The sequence below is a fragment of the Galeopterus variegatus genome, unplaced genomic scaffold (assembly GCF_000696425.1).
Source record: "Galeopterus variegatus unplaced genomic scaffold, G_variegatus-3.0.2 Scaffold1876, whole genome shotgun sequence".
Taxonomy (NCBI): Eukaryota; Metazoa; Chordata; class Mammalia; order Dermoptera; family Cynocephalidae; genus Galeopterus; species Galeopterus variegatus.
In genome coordinates, this window is record NW_007727987.1 from 211476 (window position 1) to 222538 (window position 11063).

The 11063-nt window shown below is 39.5% G+C and overlaps 1 non-coding gene across 1 annotated transcript; it reads right to left on the reverse strand.

Moving 5' to 3' along the window:
- Positions 1 to 472: 472 nt before the first annotated feature.
- On the reverse strand, positions 473 to 544 carry TRNAA-AGC. The gene has a single exon. It is a non-coding gene; the product is annotated as a tRNA-Ala (tRNA).
- Between the last annotated feature and the right edge of the window lie 10519 nt (positions 545 to 11063).

An 11063-nucleotide genomic window follows, 5' to 3' on the forward strand; every position in this document is an offset into this window, starting at 1 on the left:
GAAGTTGTTCCCCATGTTGTGCCCACCCACTCCGTCATCTAGAAAGAGCTGGGATCACAGCTTTCCATGACTGGTGACTAAAATGACCTTTTTCATGTCAAGAGTAAGTGAATGGATGTGGAAGGATAGAGAAGAGCAGGTGGGAAAAAGAAGGAGCAGGAGAGGAATTCTTTGTCCTTGCCAGCCTGTCTTGATATCGGCATAACTTGGAGAGGGAGGGATTCTACAGGAGATTGAGGGCTTTCTCTCTCCCCCACCCCCTTCCCCTTGGTCTTCTTCCTTTACTTTCACAGCTGAATATTTAGCACTAATTCATTTCAATTGCACGGATCTTGATTCCTCTCAACCTGGATGCATCGACACAGTAGTAATACTTAGAGAAAGGAGAACAGCCTATTCGCTTTATTGTGCTGAAGCAGCCAAATTGGAAGGAGTCAAACCCAAAGAGTTTAAAAGCAACACTGAAGAAACGTGGAGGTGCCGGGGATTGAACCCGGGGCCTCGTGCATGCTAAGCACGCGCTCTACCACTGAGCTACACCCCCTTCCATGCAAAGCTCAAACACCTTGTATAATTGGTTACCACCATTGTCTGCAGGCGTTCCAAGTTTTAAGCTAAATGTTACAGTCTATCCCGTTTAATTTTGCGTTTCTGAAACCCTCAAGTTGCCTTCTGAAACGAATGATTTCATTAACGCTACCGGATCGGACCCTCCAAGGACCGCTGCTGACGAACTTCCCGAGCCGCAGGTGCGGTCCGCCGCCGAGGGGAGTCTCAGGATGGAATACTCTCTGAAGCGTCACCCTCGTTCCTTTCTGTCTGCAGTGCTCCCGGAAAAAGATAAAAGGTAGTGCCGAGGAAAACAAAAACCAGCACCAGGAGAGCTGCTCAGGATATCTAGTTCCAGGTGGAGAGAGAAGACCAAAGTGGAATTAACTCACAGTATTAGCGTGAAATGAAGAGCCAAGAGTGGGTCAGTCACAGCTTCGTCAACCGCGGTGCCCGGCATCCTGGTCTGGACACAGGGACGCGGCGTTGTGAGGACGCCAGGGACGCAGGCCGGGAAACAGGACTAGGAAAGGCGCTTCCGTCGACAGAGCGCCTCTTTCGTACAGAATCCGTTCCACAGTGAAGCGAACACAGAGGAAGCAAAAGAAACGAATTCGCCTTTATAAGACTTTCTTTACAAGACTTCCCTACGCCCGGGCAGGTCCTCAAACCCTGTCCGTTCCTGGGGCACAGAAACCAGACGGTTCCCACCTTTACTGAACACGTGTGCCAAGTCAACCCAGACACGTGCTTTGGAAACAATGTGGCGAGGGGGCAGGGATGCATATAATTTTAAAACTTCCCAGATGATTATGCACATCAGCAAGGTCCGGTTGCTACTAGACTAACGTAGACAGAGGAAGACGAGGAAGGCAGCAGAGGGCATCACGGCGCGAGAGCGGGAGAGGAAGCAGCGAAGAGGGAGCAAGAGAACGAGGAGGTGACACAAGAGGGTTTGGGCATGAGACTTTACACGCCGAAAGGACTGGGGTAGGGAAGTACTTGAATAAGGACGTACCCCAGCTCCCCATCTTCCCTGCGTGTTCACCAGCTCGGAGAAGTCTCCATTCTTCTAAGCGAAGTAGGCTGAAACGTAGGTCCCACAACCGTAGGTCCCGATTCGTCTTTTTCGTGCCAGGTCACCGTCGTTTGAGAGCTCCTCGTTGCTCTTTTCCTCGCTGGAGAAACAGGCTGAGCCTTTTGCCGGGTGTTCGTAAGGTTGAAATTTTGTTTTCAGTGCAATAGCTGCTTGAATCCGCAGCTTTACAAAGACCAGCAGGAAAGCCACGTCCGGACACTTTCTTTACTGCTTGCCTCAACGGGAGTCTGAAGAGCAAGAATTTAAACAGAGAGTCTGGTTGCAGCAGCACTGCAGAACCGCACTATGTAATTAAACTGTACGAGTCCTAGTCTCATATAGATTAGTTAACCGGATGAGGGGACAGACGGCATTGAGAGAGCAATGCAGCTGACACATAATTTAGATTTCAGGGTTTGGGAGAATGAAAGAGGAAAGGATGCTTTTTAGATTTCCCAGTCTTTTTCTCGTGTAGATGAGATGGTTTTCACCAAGCTACAGAAAGAGGAGCAGACTTTTTTGCTTAAGAAAGAGAATGCATTTGGGTTTGAACTTGGTAAATTTATGATGCCTGCAAATTTATGATGCAACTTTGAGATGATGTCTAGTAACCATGGTGATCCAAGAGATGACAGATTGAAGAAAACATTTATCTGAAGATCTAGCCGATTGTGTGGTTATGGCAGAGAGGGCCCCTAGACAGTAGGCAGAGAGAGAACTGGAAAGGGTCCATTGTGACTTGAAGAGAAGAAACTCATCAATGTTTTTTTTTTAAAAAACAAAAAAACAAAAAACAAAAAACAAAGGGATATGCTTTTTCACCTAAAGTAGAAAACTCTGAGATTCATACTTGTGTTGACTTAAAAAGAAACTGAGGCCAAATACATATAGCAAGGATTTATTGAGCCAATATGATGATTGCAATTGGAGAGACTCATAGTTCAGGTCACCCTGCGAAATGCACTTTGAAGAGAGCCAGCAGGGCTTAGCATTTTACAATCACAAGAAGGGGAAAGGATCAAAGAAGACAGAGAGGACAGCCCCGCCTAATTACACTATCAGGTTTTCTATTGGTTATACATAACATATAGATTTGGGATTGTTACCAGTTTACATCCTATGTGGGATCTAGGGTAAAGGAGACAAGAAATATTCTAGGGTATTTTATGGCTTTCTGGTGCTGTTAAGTCTGCTTCTAAGTAAAAATGGTCTTATGATAACATTTTCTAGGACAGGTTGAACATGACTACTGACTTATCCCAGTTCTCCCAAGGCACTATAATTTAGCTGACCTCATCAGAGCACTTTTGTTTTGTTCTGTTTTGTTTGTTATGACTTGTTAACATTAAGTTACAAGAACTTCCTTGGAAGACCCAAGGAAAACCAATTTCAAGCTACCAGCTTCCAGATGAGGTGATTTTTATCTATTCTGTGTTTCCTCTGCCCTTTTAGAGGCTGTTCCTTATTCACAGAAATCCCATGGAGTCATTATTGAAGTAGAACTTTGTACTTTAACGCCTGGCATTAACTTCTTTCACACCTGGCCTAGAAAGTCTTATCAGCCGGATTAGAAAGTGAGGATAAGGAAGAGGAAAGCAATAGGTCTCAAGGAAAACATTAGACAAATGTCACACTCAATGGTGTATGGCAGGGTTCAGCAAATTTATGCTGTAAAGAGCCAGAGAGTAAATATCTTAACTTTGATTGCCATAGGTCTCTCTTTCAATACTTGGTTCTCATGTTGTAGCAGGAAAGCCACCACAGACAGTACAAAAGTGCAAGAGTGTAACTGTGTTTATGGACACTGAAATTTGAATATCATATAGTTTTTACATGTTATGAGATTTTATTCTTCTTTCAAATTTTCTGTCAACTGTTTAAAAATGAAAAAAATTATCTTCAGTTGGTAGACCTGCAAAAAATAGGTAGCAAATGAGATTTGGTCTGCAGGCCATAGTTTACTGACCCCTGCTTTAAAGAATCTTTTAAAATATGACTTAAAATGGAGACAAATTTTATAAGAAAATTCTGATTTTTATTTATTTTTGTTTGTTTGTTTATTTATTTATTTACGGGTTTTAAACAGAGTTGCATTTTAATCATCGAGCTAAAGAGATAGCAAGAAAACAGTGAGTTTGTTTGTTTATGGGTTTTAAACAGAGTTGCATTTTAATCATCGAGCTAAAGAGATAGCAAGAAAACAGTGACAATTTATTTATTTACGGGTTTTAAACAGAGTTGCATTTTAATCATCGAGCTAAAGAGATAGCAAGAAAACAGTGACATTACGAAGGTATACCTGTTCCCCAATGTTCATTGCAGCACTCTTCACAATAGCCAAGAGCTGGAGTGACATTATCACTTGAAGGTTGTCTCAGTCTACTGTTCACCACATAATCAGACACCATAAATCAATTCCAGCAGGAAGTCAAAGATATTCATGGATCAACCTCCAAAGCAAACCAAGGAAAGTGCTAACACTGGACAGAGAGAACCACAATGGCATTGCTGTGCTTTTTAGTGGAAGTAAAATATTTTATTTAAGCTTTTAAGATAACAAAACTGTACAGAACTGGGAAACCTTGTAAAATTTTTGTTTTGGTAACATGATACACTTTATAAACTTTATACTTGTGGCATACTGTAAGGTTTAAAGAATAAAATAAGCAAGAGAACTCCATAATACACTTTAAATAAGAAACACTGCATTATAACCTTTATAAGCACAAAGTTCCTTAAGTTTTAAGCAAGTTTAGTTAACTCTCATCACTCATGAAGTCTTCAAGTAGGCCAGCTTATAAACAAACAAGCAGCACGGTACAAGTGACTCTTAATACATAGTTCTTCGGATAAATGTGTTTCTACTTTGACTGAACAGTCACATGGATATTATAAAGATGGTGATTGTATAGCACTACTTGGTGAAATTTCTTGCCTTCCTTTATGATTTCTTCAGTCTTTTTCTCAGTAGACAAAAGATTTTCTAAAAGGTCTGAATCTTCTAAGTACACCTCTTCTCCTGGTAAAAGCTCGACCATCCCATCAGCAGTTAATAATGTGCACATTGATTAAAGTCCTAACTTAAACCTTCTAAACTTGTCATAAGGGTTCTAGAGGTCACATGTTAGTTCGTGCCTTCAGGAGGTGCCAGGTAGTGGAAAAGGGAAGAAGCCAGAGGAGAGGGGAAAACCATCGGACTTTGATGTAGATTGGACTCTACATCAAATGACGGACTCCTTTGAAGAGGAGAATGAAAGAAAGGGGGTTGGATGTGCAGAATCTGGTTGCTAGGCCGGTGGTGAGTCCTATAGCCTGGACTCTACATCAAATGAAAGAAAGGGGGTTGGAGGAGAATGAAAGAAAGGGGGTTGGATGTGCAGAATCTGGTTGCTAGGCCGGTGGTGAGTCCTATAGCCAAAGGCACAGGTTGGAGCAGTCTAGCAAGAATGGATCTGCCTTTAGTATCCTTTTGCTGAGAGCAGCTTGTGAAGAGCATAGCTCGGTGCCAAAACGGTGACAGATTCAGAGGGCAGGAACTGGGAGCACTGGCCGATTCAGCTCCCTGCAGTGGGAGATATGAGTGGTGCATTTCTATGGCCGCCACAGGTCAGATACATTTTTGTTTTCTCTGCACAAAAAAATATTTAGGTCATTTAGTTCTGTTTAACTAAATTGCACTATGACAGCAGATATCTTTTAAAAGGTTCTCCATCCTCTTTTATATTCCAGACTACCCTGCAAATTATTTTTGCTTCTGTTACAGTTGTTTCTTTTCTGTTGTCTGAATAAAAAATTTTAATTGTTACCTCTGTGACCTTTAACATCAGAAGTGTTGCTATTGCTCTGTAATGTATCAGATTGAATATAATTACCAATATCTATAATTGACTTAAAGGTCTTGAACTGATATTAAGTTAAACATGGCTACATTTGTTACTGAGAAAATTTCAGAATAGAACAAACTTCATAAAGATTAATAAATATATAAATACATATTTAAACACATATATATGAAGTTTCTTAAGATGTTCAACTGATAAGCTTATGAATAATAAAAAGAAAAGACTAATAGTTCAGTAAAAATTGATTGCTAAATAGTCTGCTTTTAACAAAAAGGAAAAGAATATTCTTTGTCTTCTGTAAAGAACAGAACCTCATCTCACAGATTTAACTCTTTGAGAGGTTATTCCTGCTTTAACCTTTTTTCTTGATTTATTTTGAAGAGAATTTCCTCATTAAATTTTTTTAGAACTATATTTCCTAATAATTACTTCCTGCTATATCTAATTTAAATATTATTACTCCAATTGTTTTATAGATGATTTTAATATTTTTATTTTAGATACCTTTTGGGTGGATTAATTTTCAATTAGGATATAAAAGGGTTCAGCAACAATCATGTTCCTCAGTGAGGGGTGCCAGGACAAAGAAACATACAGTTGGAAATGCAGGGCACTTCCTCTACTTCTCTCTTTATAGCTATTCATGTTTGAGTTTCTTGTAAAATGTCTGTAGCTGAAAAACATGTAAGTTGCCAGCAGCGTGGAAACCCCATGCTCCCTTTCTTCACATTGCCACACTCGTTGCTGTAACACTGACGGTAAGCTCTTTGAAACGCCCCCAAAACACCTTTAGGGGCAAAAACCCACATCTGTGTATGGCTTGGCAGCTTCCCTCCTTTGAAACCCATGAGCTTCTTCACTGGTATGACTAATGCCAACTTGGAGTCCTGGGTATCTCCTGTCTTCTTCTAATCTTAACATCTTGTGTGACCACAGTATGATTATCAAAACCAGGAAAGCATCAATGGGTATACGAGGAGGCAGAGGAACAGAGCATTTTCTGACTGATTTTTCTACTGGTCTCTTCCCTCCACCTCAATCCTCACACTAACTGCACTGTTTTCATCCAACGATGCAGACCGATGGCAGTAGGTACCAACCCTTTCTAGGTGACTGGGTGGATGGACATTGAACAAAAGAACAACGGCTTTCAATGAACTATAATTCTGTCAAAAATAATAGATGAAAAAACTAAGGCAAGTCTGTTTTAAATGAATTAGATAGGCTACACATGCTGAAATATTTTATACTATCCAATTTTCTGTATTTTCTCACTCATCCCATTTTACTTCTTTTTAAATATATCAGTGAAATCTTTTCTGCAAATATCAGTTATCATCAAACAGAGGACCTTATGGAGAAGCAAATTTGTCCCAATAATATTCTTTATTTCATTTTTTCCAAATCCAGGACCACTTCACGGTGACACAAGTAATTGTCTTACCTCTTCAGTCTCCTTTAATTTGGAATAGTTTCTCAGCCTTTCTTTGTCTCTTGGGACATTAACATTTTTTGAAGAGTGTATGATGGTTAATTTGCATAACGTGTTTCAATTTTCATTTGACTGTTTCCTCCTGATTAGATTCAGATGATGCATTTTGGGCCAGAATGCTACAGAAGAGATGCTGCGCCCTCATCCAGAGGAGCATGATGTCAATATTTGCAGTATGATAATGTTAATTTGATCATTTTGGGTAAGATATTTCCTGCTGCTCTTCATGGTCAAGTTAACATTTTCATAAGAAATCTGTGGGGAAACACTTTGAGACTACATAAATGTTTTGTTCCTCATTAAATTTTCACCCATAGCTTTGGCATTGATTGATGAATACTGCCTGAATCAATCATTACATGATAGTGGAAAACCATGATTCTGTCATTCTTTCCACATTTGTGAGTTGGCATACTGCTGTAAGGAGAACTTTATTTTCTTTCTCTTTTCCTTTTTTCTTCTTTCTTTAATTTTTCTTTCTCTTTTCCTTTTTTATCAGTACGGACTCAAATATTCCTATTTTACTCAATAGATTATATTCCTTTATTGTTCAATATTCCTTTTAATGATCAGTGTTTCCAAGATCTGCCTGGTACGTCTTGTGTTCTTTTGAGCATCCCATCATCTTTGGAGCACTTTCTTACCTTCTGGCACAGAAAGAGGCTCTAGGCTCATCTCGTACTTTCCCTGCCTGGCCAGTCTTTCTCAGGACAGCAAATCCACCCAGTAGGCTTGATTCCTTTTAGTAGGGATCCATATTAAGAAACCAAGATACAGGGCTAGTTCTGCTCATTGCTACAAGGTTGTCATTGTTTCTGGGCTCTCTCAGCAGAGAGAGCTCAGTCAGGACTATTCTTTGCTTCCTCTATTAAAGTTTTGTGTAGCCCTTCTCTCATAGTGGGAAACTGGATTCTAGCTGCAACATATTTACACATTTGCTTAATCCTTAAAATACACACACAAAAGAGTCATACTTGCTGCACTCAGCACTACAAAAGTAGCACAATAAGTAGAATTCAAGATTCGTTTACAGTTCTTTTGTGTCTAGAATGTAGATATAAGGTCAAAGTACTGCGTAAAACGTTTCCTTGGATTAATTCTCTTTTTTCTATTCAGTGTTATATTATTCATTTGAAATAATTTTATTTTTTATTTGTATTTAAATTTAGAGTACTTTTCTTCTATTTTTGTTAATTTGATTTTTAAATTTGACTATATAAAGCATTAACGTGATTCCAAGGGACAGAACTATACAGAGGTGTCACTTGAGAGAAAATTTCAAGTTGCAGGATCTTTTCTTCTATTTTTGTTAATTTGATTTTTAAATTTGACTATATAAAGCATTAACATGATTCCAAGGGACAGAACTATACAGAGGTGTCACTTGAGAGAAAATTTCAAGTTGCAGGATATTTTGTGTCTTGGTAAGCTCAGGTGGAGAAATGGAAGCACCTTTCAGACACCTTCTCAGGAGCCGTCTTTGGGATTGGTTGACAAAAGTGGATAGATCCTAGGAACAGTGCCCTTCTGTCTAGCATTAAGTTACGCTTCTCTTTATGTAGCTGTGAGATAGAATGCAATCTAGGGATTTCAGGAATAACGGAGTCGTGTGTAAAGGGTTTTTGTATACTAAATTTCAGGTCCTCAAAACACNTGATTCCAAGGGACAGAACTATACAGAGGTGTCACTTGAGAGAAAATTTCAAGTTGCAGGATATTTTGTGTCTTGGTAAGCTCAGGTGGAGAAATGGAAGCACCTTTCAGACACCTTCTCAGGAGCCGTCTTTGGGATTGGTTGACAAAAGTGGATAGATCCTAGGAACAGTGCCCTTCTGTCTAGCATTAAGTTACGCTTCTCTTTATGTAGCTGTGAGATAGAATGCAATCTAGGGATTTCAGGAATAACGGAGTCGTGTGTAAAGGGTTTTTGTATACTAAATTTCAGGTCCTCAAAACACACAGGTAGATAAAAAGATGCCATTAAAATGTTCACAAAGGAAAGCCACAGCAGGAGGGGTGTAACTCAGTGGTAGAGCATGTGCTTAGTGTGCATGAAGGCCCCAGGTTCGATACCCACCCCCTCCAGCTAGAGAGCTCTCCTTCATAAAATTCAGTTGGATAAGGAATTCGGGCTCCCCTGAGGGGAGAGGCTAAATGCCAAAAATATCTTGTAATTATTGCTCCCCACTAAATGTCAGCAGTATTTTCCTAGCAAATTCGTTAATTGTTTTGGGATTCAAGGAGATAATCAATACACATTTTCTCAGTTGTTACTTTTCATGCGCTATAGCCTTTAATATTTATTTTATTTAAATTGACAAAATTGTATGTATATATCATGTACAACATAAAATTGTGAAATATATATGCAATGTGGAATGGCAAAATAGAGCCAATTAGCATATGCATTACCTTACATAATTACCATTTTTGTGGTAACAACACAAAATCTACTCTAGCTTTTTTCAAGGATACAGCACACTGCTTTTAACTGTAGTCATCATATTGTACAATAGATCTCTTGAATTTATTACTTCTATCTAAGTGAAATTTTGTATCATTTGGCCAACATCCTGATGCCCACCAACCCTTCTCGAAGTTATTTGTTGACATTTTTGTTATCTACCCACTCTCTCCAGCCACTCTGAGAAATCACTGCTATGTCGGCTAAAAGTCTTGTATTCCACAAAACTAGTAATGGGAAAAACTAGAGTTCTGAGAGCAGGAAAATCAACTTGACTTGTTGATTGTTTTAGACAATCTTCACCTCATCTTTTCTACAACTCAAACAAGCATCAGGAATTAGTTCAAAAGAATTTGTTCCTAGATTTGGGTTAAAGTTTAAAATTAAGGAGGCTGGAGCATTTGAAAAAGTCAACATGATCTACTACTTGGAAAAACGCAGTGTTCCTCCTGTAGGATGAAGAACAGAGGATTGATCAGTAATAAAAGAACTGGCTACATAATTTGTCCTGCCGAAGGCCCTGTGAACTGTTGGTCACAGACCCATGAAGTTGGCCCTGATGACAGGTATAGGAGAGGTCATCCCCACCAAAAAAAGCAAGCCACTTTCTGGTTTCCTTGCCTGCTCCTAAAAGATAGAGTAGATATTCAACAATGACAGTTTTAAGCTGAGGAAGCAGAAGATGCTTATTTACCACAAAGACTTGCTGCTCTGCCCTGTCCTGTTTGGATTCTGAAATGAAAGAAGTAACAAGGGTGCAGGAAAACATCCTCCTACTTGTCCTAACTCAGACTCTGGGTATGGTTGGGAGAGCTCCACCTCTTGAAAAGGTTGGGGTGTTTGGATTCTGAAATGAAAGAAGTAACAAGGGTGCAGGAAAACATCCTCCTACTTGTCCTGACTCAGACTCTGGGTATGGTTGGGAGAGCTCCACCTCTTGAAAAGGTTGGGGAAAAAAAAAAAAGGAAAGAAGAAAAACAAAAAAGGAATGGAGCAGGAGTCCTAAGCATTTATGGGAGCGTCAAAGGAGGGCACAGGCATAGCTAACGAATGAGCCAAACAGAAACTTACTTGGTTGCAGCTTCATTTTTATTTTAAAAACATTTTTTTTTTGCAAAGAAATTCTATCGTGATGAGAAATGTCATTTTTAATTTTCTATTTTTTTTTCTGACAGTCGCTTTCATGTAAATTGGGAATATTGCGACAAGTGCTTGGTTCCGTTAATGTTCACGTACACTGAATTCTTTTAGCAAAATTATGGCGTCATTGGGTTCCATTTCTCAGCGTCTTTGGAGATTATGAAAGACGAAAGAATTTTACAAGAAGAGAAAACTAAGAAACCCCACGAAATTTTTTCTTTTGTTTTCTTAATTTTCTGAGCTAAGTCTGGGCAGGATGTGAAAGAGCAGAAAGGGTTTCCATTGAATGAATCCCTGTCACCTCTCTTCTGTCTCTCTCCTCCGTCTATCCACCACCAGAAATTGGATGCAACAGCATAGGTGGAACACAACAGATTCCAAGTCTTTCTGAGTAGATAAGTACATGGGACATTTAGCAATACTTAAGAAATTGGAAACCTCCTCAAACAGTTGCAGATAGATCTGCCATATGACCCAGCTATCCCACTGCTGGGAATA